General features: G+C 45.7%; 1 pseudogene; it reads right to left on the bottom strand.

Moving 5' to 3' along the window:
• Nucleotides 1–11,406: 11,406 nt before the first annotated feature.
• On the bottom strand, nucleotides 11,407–13,285 carry LOC120695418 (annotated as a pseudogene).
• Nucleotides 13,286–14,521: the final 1,236 nt, after the last annotated feature.

The raw sequence follows: 14,521 nt of genomic DNA on the forward strand, positions 1-14,521 counted from the left end.
AACGCAGCTGCAGCCAGCATTACCAACAGTGGCTAGCCATACTGACTGCAGCAAGCGGATGAGCAGAAGCGAGCAAGGCCTAAGTACGCAGTAGTTGTTGAGGAGTATAACTCCTATAGCTTTTGACTATTGTAACCAAAGTTCTAAATAGCCGGCTATAGCCACCGCTATAGCCTGATATAACTTTTGAGAGAGGAGAAAGCTAGGATATCCATCTCTTAGCTCTAAAACGCTAAATCCGCTAACAGACAGCTATATCCCGCTATAGACTATAAACTAAGGGTTATTTAGCCAGCAAAACTATATAAATTAGCCTTTATTTATTGTTAATTTAGTATTGAACTTCGTCATTTACAAAATTTAGTATTTTGTCAATGATGTGACGAGGGAATGAAGTCCAAGACGTACTTCAGTACATAAAATTTTCTTGATTTCATATTTATATGCAAAATTGCTCATAGATTTATGCATGGTGTTGAAGTAGAAGTGCATAATTGTGAGAAGCTTCTAGAAAATTAGAGAGAATCATGGTTACCATGCTTTATGGTGAAATATAGAATACTTTAGAAATTATATATATATATATATATATATATATTTGTATAATTAGATAAGTATGAAGAAATTCTAGAGTTAGATATTTTGTAAAAAGTGTGTAGAAGATGGACACATGGCAAAACCATATGAGCCGTAGAGTCATATAAATAGGGGTGCTCCCCTCCCCTGTTGCCACACCATGGCATAAGATGTCTAAAATATGAGATGACAAGATTGTCATATAGTGTAGTAGTGTCATGGTAGGATAACCAGATAAAGAGTACAAGAGTCTTGTGTTGTAATACGTTATGGTGAATAAAGAGTTGAGTTCCCATATAGAGTTGGTCTCTCATATTAGTGTCTATGTGAGGTTTTTTTTTGGTGTAGTGTGGGTATAATGTGTACAAAAGAAGTTGGTATCAAAATTAGTGGGCTGATTTCTCAACACATGGTATTTATAAAACCGTTATATGGGTTAGCTAGGCTATAGCCCGCTAGAGCCTTTCCTAGCCTCTACAAACACCAACCGCTAAATACTTTAGCCCGCTATTTTAAATAGTGATTGTAACCAACTCTAATATATGTATTGAGGGCCAGCTGCAGCCTAAGTTCAGCAGCCCCAAACTGTTCTGATGTCCTCCCTTCTCCCCTTCCGGTGTTATTTGTTTGAAATGTTGCCAGGTTGATTTCTGGCCAAGACTCCTTTAGTTTAGAGCTATTATAATCAGCTTTGATGAAGGAAAAGATATAGATAGGCACCTTTCTGGCATGTCAGGAGTATGCACAACAACAATTGATGGTATCATCTTCGCAGCAACCGACACCTTCTCCAGGACCTGGCCATACCCCATCATGTCCCTTGCAACCTCCATGCCGCAGCCATCCCCATCCAGCAGGGTCTTCTGCTTCTTTGCTATAGATGTAATCACCTCCGCCTCCTTGCGGGGCTGTTGGTCGCCAGTGCCGTCCATACCGCCACCAACCTCCTCCCTGCTGACCTCTTTCCTCTTCTTACCATCCCCCTTGCCCTTTGGCATCTCTTCTGCAACTTCACCCATCGAAAGCAACCGGGCAGCTGCGCGATCCTCCTCCCTGTCTGGTCCGTCTCTAGCCGAACCACCACAACAGCTCCCCTCTCTGGCGGTCCGTTTCCCCTTCTTCATCATCATCTGCTTAAGTTTCCTCATCGAAAGCCCACCATCGGAGTCGTTGGGAGGAGGGGCCTGGACGCCCATCCCATCATCATCCGACAGGGCCTTCCACTTCTTCGTCGCAGGGGCAACCACCGCCTCCTTCCGGGCGCTGAACTCTTCGACCTCTTTCAGATTCTTACCACCACCCCTTCCCTTCAGCATTTCTCTCAAAACCCTCCTTCTCGCCTGATATGGACAATTTCTGAAGAACTCATTGAGGTCGGGTATTTGGTGCTTCACGTTGATCATGTATTCTGTGTGGAGATGTACTAGTAGCTCTCTCCGTTCTCTTGCCAAGTATAAATCGCAGCTGTCTTTCGCTATTTCAAGGTTATTAAGGGGATCTTCCACCAAAAAAAGGAGATCATCCAGATCACTTGGGACCTGCCCCACTGGGAAACATCTCGTAACTATATCAGCAATGTCCTAAACATTCTCTCTTGGTTGAGCCTTCTCATATGTGATGATTTGACATCCAAAGAATTTCACGGTCGACCCCTTCAGGAGAATGTTAGAAGCTTTTAGATGTTTCTTTGTGATACATTTACCGAAAACAAACAAGTCAGCAAGCTCAGAAAGTAGAGACCGGATTATACGCTTCCCGGTGTTCCGCACAAAGCTAAACTCCTTATCTGTTACTGACCCAATAATTTTCTTTATTTTCACGAATGGCTCCTTACTCAGATATTCTCCAGGAGTGAGGTTAAATCCCTCAAAGTCGGTCAGCTTTGGCCCACTCTCAAAAAGAATTGTATAACTCTTACCACTCCAGTATAGTGTGTGAGCTACGCAAGACCCTTGCTTATCAGGTGGCGTACTGTAATATAGGGTGGGAGATAAAATCATATCTGGTTCAATCTGCAAAGTTTATATATGACATTAGCTGATAACGTAAATATGACATTCTATCATGTTCAAGAATAAACAACAAATACAAATAGAACAAATGCAATCAGCATTAAATGTTTCACAATAAGAGGCCCAAGTGACAATGATAATGATAAATAAAAAATCTAAAAATGTGTATGATAAAAAAAATATAGCACAATGTTTAAAGTAAAGCCATTGCTAGGGTTGGGAGGAGGAGGTGGGTGTAGTTAAAGGCAGTGTGGTCGCATGTCGATGTCGAGTGTGGCGCAGAGCAGAGGAGGGGTAGGGCAGGGGGAGTGGAGTATTAGAGTGAGACGAGGAGCCTCTTCTGCTTTTGGGTAGGTAGTCACGCAGCGGATCTGGTGCTAGTGGTGTGGAAGGGGCCCGCCCAACGAATGTGCGCGCGCAAGGGGGAGCATGGCAGCTGCTACTGGACGGGCATTGCGTTGCACTCAAAAGCCGGCTGCCGGGATTGGTGCATGTGGCTTGTCGACAATGCCCCGGTTCCCCCACCCATGGCCTCAAGCTGAGCTGAGCGCCACGGCTGCACTAGAGCTCGAGTACGCACCCGGCACGAAATGTTCACAATATACATGTAGGAGATTTGGTGCTGTAAAAGGCAGCTTTTGGGCTTATCTTGCTCTCATTATTTATAGAACCGATAACAGGGCCTTAGTGGCCAATGCTAATGGCCATGATGGCCCCTAATACTCAGGACACGTCCTGAGGAGAACAAGTGACTCTACTGATTCCACTTCCTAAAGACTAGGACATTCTAAGGAGAACAAGTGACTCTACTAACTCCACTTCCTAAAGACTAGGACCTGCTGGCTGCTAACACCCTTGACTCATTCAGCTAACTACCTGATTGACTGCTAACTGAAACAAAACAAACTGAAACAAAAGACTGAACATAAACACAGGGATTACTGTCATCATAAACAGTGGACAACTTCAAAACATTGTGCTTCTGTTAATATGTTAGTACAGCAGATAGAGAACATAAATTGGACAGTTTAATAACCTTGATAGTTTTATCTTTTCGAGAGAGAAAAAATAACCTTGCTAGTTTAGCATAGTAACCTTGATTCTTGGCTTTAAAATAAAGCCATCAGTGACTCAATAGTGCTGACATGAAAACATTGTGCTAACGTGATAACTTTTACTGTAGCAACCGTTGAAATTTTTTCATAATTACCTGTTTTGACACCTAAGCATTTCTTCTCACTTTATTTGTATTTTTTCTCTTATTTTAAATAGTATATGTTTATAGTTCTACCTTTGATTTACATATCATAGAAGCTTCCTAGTAGGCTAGAAAAAGGAACGCCACTTTATTCGTTGTATCATCATTATTTTGAGTTTGATGAAAACATAATGAAAGATATCTCGGCTCTAAATGAGTTTTGGTGTTTGATAACAAAACAAATGTACGTTTAATATTGTAATCTAGCATGTGTGCAGGTGTTAAAATTGAACAGATGAATAATATGGCGAAACATGTCCCCTCAAAAAGGAAATGAAAAGGCGGTGTTTGGAATTTACTCAAAGAACAGTATTTTATTTTGTTTTTGAGTATATGAATGCCGTACTATCAAGAGAGACTTTAATCTGCAGGTGTTAACTTGAAACTAGTGCTCAAGAGAACCTATTCAAATACTTGTGAGCCAAAGAAACCACTCCAAAATGTTATTTTTGAGAGTGACCATGCCAACCCGGAATGTCCAGGTAGCAGCCCGGAATGTCCGGACTTTGACGTCCGGAGTATTCGGGCTTATACCCGGAGTATCCAGGTAACCCTGGCCAACTGCTAGTTTTCAGCTGAGGGAGTATATATACCCCTCAACCCCTTTTTCAGCCAACTCTTTGCCCCATTTCGAACTCAACGGCCACAACGCTGAGAAAAGAGCTCTCTCTCTCTCTCTCTCTCTCTCTCTCTCTCTCTCTCCCATTCTTGAGTGATTCTTTTGAGGGATTCAAGTGAGATTGTTGCAAGAGCAAAGATTTGTGCTAGTGAGCATCCATTCCATCCTTTGAGCTCTTCCTCAATGGAGACGTAGATCTTTTCAGAGTGAACTTCGGCAAACAAATCATTGTCTCCTCTTGTGCTCTTTACTTGAATTTGCTATTTGCTTGTATTACTAACTTTCTAGGGTTTGAGCTCGATCTACTCTTATACAAGTTTCTAGCTTGGTTCATCCAGTGGAATTCACTTAGAAGGAACCCCTGATACTTGCAAATCTACTTGATCTAGTTTCTTGATCAGGTTTCTAGTGTTTTCAATTCGAGCATTCATATCCGGAGTCTCCGGATAAGAACTGCAGATAGTCCGGACTTCTACCCAGAGTATTCGGGCTCCTGTGTCTGACCGTGTTTAAAGTGAACTATCAAAAATATGATTGAAAAGCAAGACAATCATATGAGGATATGAATTACATGATTGATCATATCGGAAGCTTGAGATATGGGATACTACTTTGTAATCAAGATCAAGCAAACAAAGAGAAGTTTCAACTGGAAATCATTGTTGATGTGCAAAGTTCAACTCAATGCTGCGAAGGTAACTAGAGTGAGGGACTAAACAAGCTTTGGCAAAGCGACGAATTACTATGCGAACTGCTAAAGTGAAGTGTCTAATATCCGTGGGCAGTGGCGAATCCAGGTTTTGAAGTTGGGCCAAGTTGGGAAAAAAATTCATCCACCTATAATAAATTTTTATCAAGAGAGATGTAGTAACTCATTGTTTCAGTTTCAAAAATTCTATTGTACAATGACAGCCAATTACAAATTTTGTTACCATGGCTATCACTCTTCAAGAGATCAAATTGCAATACCAATTCCTGAATTGCCTTGCTAGCTTGCTATTTGGTGATTGCAAATAAGCAAATTGCAATGCAAACTCTTTTAGCGATGATTTGCTTAAGGTAGTTGGCCGGCTTGCCTGTGGCTTGCTGCGTTGTGGGCATGTGGCTGAGATGAGAGGGTCCCACTTGCATTTGCCGCGCCAATCACCCATGGCCGCGCACGCCTACCTGCTCCCTCGCAAGTCGTATCCTCACTCCACCGATGGCTCGGAAATCAGAAATCAGAAATCAGGTGACAATGCGATCGGGCATTTGGGCGCTCAGGGGCCTCTAGGGTGTGCTAGCTGCCCAGTGGCTTCTCTCGGTGGAGGGTTTTATGTTGATGTTTCCAAGGTAGCCACATCAGCAAAAAAGACTAAAACAATGGTTGAAACCACCTCTCCCAATACATAATTTCATATTATGGTTTTATGAGATCTATATTGCATTTAATCTTAACACTTATAGAGCATTGATATTCGTGTAGCGAGAGTTTCATCAAGATGAAACTAGTTTCTTCTCGTTCTTCTTAAATTCTATACCATGTCATCATATAATTCTACATGATATGCTAATTAATTAGCATGAAACTCTTATGAAACTCCCATTGGGAATGGCCTTATTTGCTTATTGCCGTGCTCAGTTAGCCACATGAATCAAAGGGGGTGGGTATTGAGCTAGCGGAATCTTAGGGTGGGCTGTGGCCCACCCAGCCCATCCTCTAGATCCGCCAGTGTCCGAGGGAAGTATCATACCTAAGCTTTATTGAGGGAAGTAATGCAATGCATCAAATATATTTTGTTTGATATTGGAGTGACTTATTATGAATTCAAGTACACATTACCATAAATGAAGAAAAAATCCAAGTCACTAGCTCAAGATGGAACTGCTCAAGAAAGAAGTGCAATGTTGGAATCACAAGTTCAAGAACATCAAAGTATGGCAAGATTGAAGTGATAAAAAGCTCAAGTATTAGAATTGGGATTTACTTTTATTCTTGTATACGTATACCATAATATCAAAAGGGATGCAACATTGGTTGATTGACGACACTCAAAGTGTTTATAAGTTATTTATGTGAGAATTCTTGAGAGAAGCCCCTTGTCGGTACCCCAGGACTGGGGTACCCCCTCTTGCTGAGTCTAGGCAAGGGCCTTGTAGTTATCCTTGACTACGTCCAAACAGCCGGACCCCTGTGGTCCGGAATTCCGTTCTCTCGGCAACGGTCCCGGACCTGCCTCACGACTGGGGAAGATCCGGGAACGACGCGTGTCCCGGAAGAGGCGGGCAGCCCGAACAGCCGGGGCTCCGGACCTCCCGAAGGATCCGGACCCCCGCGGAAGTCCCGGACCCCTCATAGGGTCCCGGACCTCTTGTATGGTAACCGGACCCCTCGCTAAGGGAAGAAGTCGACGCCCTACCTCTGGGTGGTCTGGCGCGGACACGTATACAAGGGCGCTTGGTCTCCATACAAAGCCTCACCCACCACTGCATTTATTGCGGTAGGTGGACGTCCGCATTGATATAGCAGAAGCCGAGGCGTTTGACTAGCCAGGGGACACTATTGGTCGCGTATTACCAAGGTAGTGGGGGCACTGGCGCCGCCCACGCCGCGTCTGCCAGTCTGCCGTAACAGATGGATACGACGGCTCGGCTTCGCCCTTTATGACGCTACATAATAGCCTCAGCAGGCCACGCCGCAAGCTACGCTGCTCCAACGGGCACCTAGCCGACGGGACAAGAGAAGACCCCCCTGTGTCAGAGGAGCAGCAGTACGCATATCGGAGGAAAGATTCGCTACCACTGTAGCCACAGTCACGTTGGGCCCACCTGTCGGGGCACCAACGTCATATGTATCCGCTCCCCCTTGATCTATAAAAGGAGGGGGCGCCGCTAGAAAACCTCAGGCCGGGCAAGAGCCAAGGCCGGCAGAGGATAGGTTCATACACACCACCAAGAACAATACATCTCCCAGTGGACGTAGGGTATTACGCTCTGGCGGCCCGAACCACTCTAAATCATGTGTTCTTGAGTCCTTGTCTCAGCGTAGATTCAGCCCCATCGCCTAGTACTTCCCCGAGTACTCCCTCACTGGGAATAGGCGGGTGCGCTCCGCCACCCGGCTGTGGGTACCCCTAGAAACCCCGCGACATTTTGGCGCCGTCCGTGGTGGGAGGGGAACTGGGGAAGTGGACAGATCCCACGACGGCGCGGGGTGGGTCGGAGGCACGCGGCGCCAACAAAGCAGCCGCCGCCGCTGACGCCACTGCAGCTCTTCCCCAGCGAGCGACAAATGTCGTGGTGCTGCAAACCACAGCCGGGTGGCGGAAGGCACCCGCCCTAGCCCAGAGGGTGTGTACTCGGGGGTTAGCTAGTCTTAGATCGATCTCACACAAGAACACGATGAACACAGCAAGATTTAGAGTGGTTCGGGCCGCCGGAGCGTAATACCCTACGTCCACTGTGTGTTGTATTGGCTTCCCACGAGAGTGAGAAGGTGCGAGAGCTTGAGTCTGGATTGTGGAGATGGTCCTGTGCACAGCGGGCACCTCCCTTTTATATCTCAAGGGGGCGCGTACACGGCTGTTGGATCCCCGACAGGTGGGTCCAACGATGCAATATAAAATAACGGATTGTTCATACATTATGGCGTTGCAGGCAAAGGAGATCTCTCTCTCGGATTCCCTCGCCTGCTCCCGGAGCCCTCCGTCCATCATGTCTCGGCGCTGTCTTGTCGAGACGGAGCCTGACTTAGCTAGTAGCATCGCCTGCCACGTAGCTGAACGGCTGTGTAGGGAGCGGCGTAGGTGGCATGATGGAAAAGTGCCGTGCCGTCGTATCCATTTAACGTGGCAGACGGGCTCTGCGCGGGCGCGGCTCAGGCGGCTGCACTGTGCTCCTTGGTAATACGCGGCGCGCAGCGGGGCCTGACAAAAGGCTGTCTTGTGTACCGCGGCGGCAGAGCACGCCTTGTCCATCGCATTAAATGCGGTAGGTGGGCGAGTCTTCCTGCGGAAGACTCGCGCACGATCCCACGTCTCCGGGACACGTGGCGGCTCCGGACCCCTACACGGTGAGGGGAGTCCGGACGGGCGCAGGAGGTCCCGGACCCCTCTGGGGGTCCGAGGCCTCGGCGGTCAGCTCGGAGCTTCCCTTCCATGGAGACTCGTGGCGTCACCGGACCCATCCTCAGGCGGGGAACGGTCCGGGGCCGTTGGCCTGGTGAGGAAAAAGCCTGGCCTGTGGGGCCTGGCTACTCCGTCTTTCCCGCGCAGCTACGAATAACTACGCGGGTCCTGCCTTGCTGCAGTAAGAGTGGGTATCCCTGTTGCAGGGTACCGACACCCCTGTTTACTAACTATAAGCAACCTTGTTGACCAAGTCTTGGTTTGGTGGACCAGGTAAGTCTTGGTTTGGGTCCTCTTTGGCTCGGACCGATCCCAGACCGGTCTAACTGGTCTGAGCACTAACGGCTAGTTTATCCAAACAAGTCGGTCTGTATTGACAACAACAACGACTAGTTTTAGAAGGCTAGGTGCTTATACCCCTTGGCCCTATCTTTCGAGGGCTGCTGGTTCTTCTATATCTTTAAGCTTTTTAAAGTCATTCTCTTGACGAGCAAGCTCTTTCAAGCACTCTAATTACTCTGTGGGGGAGCACAGGTTGATAGGCTTCTTTTTACAAAGCCTTATGAACATGAAAACCATATGAGCACGCAGCTGAAACTAGCGTATCAACGGTTTTCAGTCTGTTTGCATTATGATTACTTCATCTCATAACCTAGATGGCGATCTCATAACATAGCTAAGTAGATGGCAAAACAGATATATGTATTAAAAAATTAAAATTATCTGAGTATAGTAAAATTATCATCATTAGGGGTCAGTTATTATTAACTATATCTTACATACAGATAGTATGCATGTAAATAACTGACTGTTTTTATTTTTTTTATATCATATTTAGGGGCGGAGCTGGGCCAGCCCAAGGACTAGGGCCACTCCATGGGCCGATTGTGCAGTATGGACTGGGTCTACATACTACAGTATGCAACAGTGTGGAGAAAGTGGGCTGAAGACTAGGCCATGGCCCTAGTTGCCCCAGCCTTTCCTCCGCCCCGATCATATTAGCATATGGTTTATTTCAAGAAAACTTTTGGGAAACTTGATGTTGTGGTGTGCCTTAGAAATCATTTATGATTTCCTTTTCCTTTGTAATATTTAACATATAGGTTTATAATTTTATGCCTTTTAATGATTTTCCTCATTGTGTCAGCTTCTTTTTCATCTAACTTGGCGGGTTTAATTTCACGTTTATAAAATGTTCTAATCGAACAAAATATTCTATCATCATGAAAAAAGTTTAAATAAAAAATTGTGGTAGTTAAATGGACTCTACAAAAAAAATTTAAGTATTTTCCTTAGAAAAGTTATACACTAGATTAGAAAAACTCTAAAATCATATTTAATCATATGAAATTCATTTTAGATTATAAAAATATAAAGCCAGTTCATATCCTTTAAAAAAATAATGCTCTATATTTTTGGTTTTATCTAGTAGTTACTCCTTTTATCTATTATAATTATTTGACACCAATGACCCAGATTATGAAGAAGGCCAAATGACTTCGATAACAACAGATTTGTTGTCATCGTATCGTACTCTACTTATGTTTGAAAAGTGCTAGCCATACTAATTATGTGTGTCTAAAGACAGATCAAGTACGAGGTGGTCACATGAAAGCTAAGGGCCTTTTTGGGAGGGCTTCGAGCGGCTCCGGCTCCACTGTAGTGGCACTGTTCACAGAAGCCATTTTTCTCCCTCCTCTCCTCCTCTCTCACTGACACGGCTGCACTATTCATTGAAGCCCGGAGCCGGAGCCAGCGGGAGCCCTCCCAAATAGGGCCTAAGTTGTCGCCATATGGGTCGTTAATATCTTGCATCGTAGACACCTACCAGTCTAATTATAACAACTAGTTAGCGTAACTACTAGTATGAAATATCAAAACAAGATCATATAAGGTACTGAATGGTACTGATTCTAGAAAAAAAATCTAAAACTAAATTCATTTTTTTCCAATTTTGTAAGATTAAATCATACTTTATTATCGTTGATTGTATAACTTTTCAAAGAAAAATATTTTGATAACTTACTTTTTATGAAGTTAATTTAACTTGCTCAGACTATAGGGAGCAGTTCGATTTAGCACCTCGCTGCGAAACTGACGCCAAAGCCACTGAAGTTGGAAAAATAACCGGTTTCAAGAGTTTTTTTTTTGCGACTTCACCGGTTTCAAGAGTTGGAGTACACCGGTTTCAAGAGTTGGAGTAGTCGAAATAGATGATTTATTAGTTAAGAGTGAAAATACGGATCGGACTCGTCCAATTGTTCAGGTTCAAATAGAACTTTTTTTTGCTAAATAGAACAATAGCGTCCTTTTTTTAAGAAAAAAAAGAACTATAGCCCAACAGAGTTCGTTGGTAAGGCGGAGATGAGTCCCCTACATGGCCATCCCCTAAAACGAAACAGGGCTCTCAATACTAATTCTAGTGTTGCCTTGCACTCGAGCACTCAAACTCACCAACACAACAAATTAAATATGATTTGGTGCTGCAGTGAACTCCAACCAGCAGCTTTTTCTGTTGTATTCTTGTCCTTTTATTCTCTGAGTGATGAGTAGTGTACAGATCTGATCGTGGCCTGGCCATTAATTTCTCAGTGTTGGCGGAGGGTCCGCGCGCACGACACCCTCGACGACGCGCATGTCGCAGCATGGAGGAAGGCTTGCTCAATCACACGCTCGGCCAAGAGGCTCCAAAAAAACCCACCAAGCGTAGAAAAAAACAGAAATAGCAGAAGGAAAACAACCTCAACATCATGAAACAAGGAAGCATGGTTGATGCCAATTTTATTGTGAAAAGAAAAAAACAAACTTTTATTTGGACAAGGACTTTCCATCAGGTCAGCCTCCAAGAATAACAGGAACGGTGGTGGTCGCGCTGCCGCTGACCGGGAGGATCTTCCAAAGCTGGTTATCGTTCACTTTAGCCCTATACGTGAAATGTGAAGGATCGACCCCAACGATTGTTCCCTCCTTGCAATTGCCCTTCAGCCCGTCGATGACCAGTGTTGCTATCTGGTGAAATCCTTGGCCGTACACCTCCTCGAGCATGGTCCAGAACATCGAGATGTCCACGTGTCCATCATCGCTGTATGGAGCTAGTTGCACCTGCAGGTTGGCAATGTTCATAAAATAAACAGCAGAGCAGCCAACAAAAGAGCGAGTTATAGCGACTTATTCGTTCCCTTAGCCTGTCAGAAGAAATGCAATTCTGTCTGTACGGGAACGAATGTTTGTTAAAGAATGAAGGCCCAGGAAAACCTTCATTTTCAACGAGACTACTGATACCTGGACACAACCGTCCGCCCGTTTCTCGTTCTTGTTCGCCAAAGCCTGTCCCGTCGCCTTGTTAACCAATGCAAATGCCCTCTGACCGTTGTTGTCGGCCACATGGCTGGCCCTGGAGTAGTCCATGAACCATTGCTGCATGTAGTATATGTGTTTTCAGGGCATGCATGCATCATTAGCAAGACGTACAAGAAGATCGATCAGTTGAGCAAGCGTGCTATGCGTGTACCTGCGTTTTGTCGTTGGGGTCCTCGCGGGCAAGAACGATCTCAGAGCCACGAATGGACGCATACAAGTTGTCGCCGTCCTTGCACAGTATCTTCATCGCCACCATGGCAGGTCGATCGACGGGGAGGATCTTCCAGAGCTGGTTATCATTTACTTTATCCATGTACGTGTAATGTGAAGGATCAACTCCAACGATTGTTCCCTCCTTGCAATTGCCCTTTAGCCCGTCGATGACCAAAGAATTGTTCCTTAGTGTTGCTATTTGGTGAAATCCATCGCCGTGCACTTTCTCGACCACGTTCCAGAACATAGAGATGTCCACATGTCCATCATCGATGTATGGAGCCACTTGCACCTGCAGGTTAGCAATGTACATAGATTAAACAGCGGCGGCAGCCAACACCCAACATAAGAGCGGAGCGGGTTAGCGACTTAGAGCAACTCCAGCAGGACTTCTATTTGGGTGACTAAATTCACATTTTAGTCATTTTGCTCAAATTTTCATCTCCAGCAGGGTCCCTACTTGGGTGACTAAAATGAGGGGTAACTAAATTTGCTATCCCACCCCCTCAATTTGGTCACCCTCTAGCCTACCAAAAGTAGAGCCCACCATTTTTTTTCCTTTTCTCTTTTTTTCCTCTCTCTACCAAATAGAAGTCTATTTAGTCGGTGCTGCTGGAGTAGAGAATACATTTTGGGTGACTAAACTTGGTAAGTGGGTGACTAAAATGAGTTTTAGTCACTCAAATTTAGTCACTCCACTAGTCTATCAAAAGAAATGCAATGCAATTCTGTCTATGTACGTGAACGAATTTTTGTTGACGAAGGACATCCAAGGAAACCTTTATTTTCCACGAGACTACTGATACCTGGACGCAGCCGTCGGGCCGTTTCTCATCCTTGTTCACCAAATCCTATCCCGTCGCCTTGTTCACCAATGCAAATGCCCTCTGGCCGTTGTTTCCGGCCACATGGCTAGCCCTGGAGTAGTCCATGAACCATTGCTGCAGGTAGTATGTGTGTTTTGGGGACATACATGCATCATCAGCAAGACGTACAAGCAAGATCAATCAGTTGCGCACGCGTACTATACGTGTACCTGCGTTTTGTCGTTGGGGTCCTCGCGGGCAAGCACGATCTCAGAGCCACGAATGGACGCATACAAGTTGTCGCCGTCCTTGCACAGTATCTCCATCTCCGCCATGGCCGGTCGATCGAGGTGCTAGCTCCTCTCTACTTTTTAGGCTACGCACGCTAAGTACTGAACTTCCAGTGGCGCGGCTTGAGGCATCCCTGAAAGTGATCGGGTGCTCTAGCCTAAGAGGGGGAGGGGGTGAATTAGGCACTAATAAAAACTTAGACCTATGGCTCCAACTAGTTTGCGCAAAACTTAAACTAAAACATGCTATCAATATGTGCAACTAGGTTGTTCTAGTGTAAAACCCCTATCCTAAAAGAGTTTAGCAACCTATAGCCTTTCCTACCAAGAATCTATTCTATGAAAGTAAAGGCATACAAATTACTAGAATGAAATGCGGAAGCTTAAAGAGTGGGATAGGAGATAGCAAACTCTTGACGCGGGTGTTTATCCCGTGGTTCGGTTAGCCACAAAGGCACACCTACATCCACGTTGTTGTAGCACTCACTAAGAGTATTGCTACTCGGCCACCAAGTCTCTTCCGTGAACACAATCACGGTCACCTTGGCCCCGGGTTCCACTAAGGAACTTCTCCACAAAGGATGGGGGTCTCCACGTCCCCCGCACAAAGGTGTCGTCGCCGCTCCACACCAAGTCGGAGGGTCGATGACGTTGCCGGCGAGCTTCACGCTCCAAGGTGCCGGCGCACCAAGCTCTTGTTTTGGTTCGCTAAAGAACCACAGCACAAAGGCTTAAGGCCTTGCAATCTCACTCACTAAGAGCTAATCCTTTACACAACACTCTCAAAGTGTGCTAAGGGCTAAGGATATGATCTTGATGCTTTTGTATGGCTTGGAGATGTTCTTGGGTGTGTGTGGGATGTCCAGCAACTCCAGCAATCTTCAAATGGCCGGGGTGAGGCGTATATATAGGCCACCAAGTCTTGTAGCCGTTGCTCCAACGGTTAGCTGAAAATCTGCGTACCACCGGAAGAACCGATGCCTCTTGGCGGGGTAGCGTCGGTTCATCCGGTCACTCATAACACGAAGTAGCCGTTGGACTCCTGACGGCTGACGCAGAGACCACCGGTTGAACCGATGCTTTGCACCGATGCCTCACCGGTTCAACCGGTGCTGAAGGAATCTTCTCTTGGACACTGACATCATTACACCGGTGGTATGCACCGATGCCCCAACGGTTGAACCGGTGTTGAAGACACTTCTCCTGGGCACTGACATCGCCTCTGGTACAAAGGACGGCCAATGCACCGATGCCCCATTTTGACCCGTCGGTTCAACCGGT

Source organism: Panicum virgatum, chromosome 2K, assembly GCF_016808335.1.
Source record: "Panicum virgatum strain AP13 chromosome 2K, P.virgatum_v5, whole genome shotgun sequence".
NCBI lineage: Eukaryota > Viridiplantae > Streptophyta > Magnoliopsida > Poales > Poaceae > Panicum > Panicum virgatum.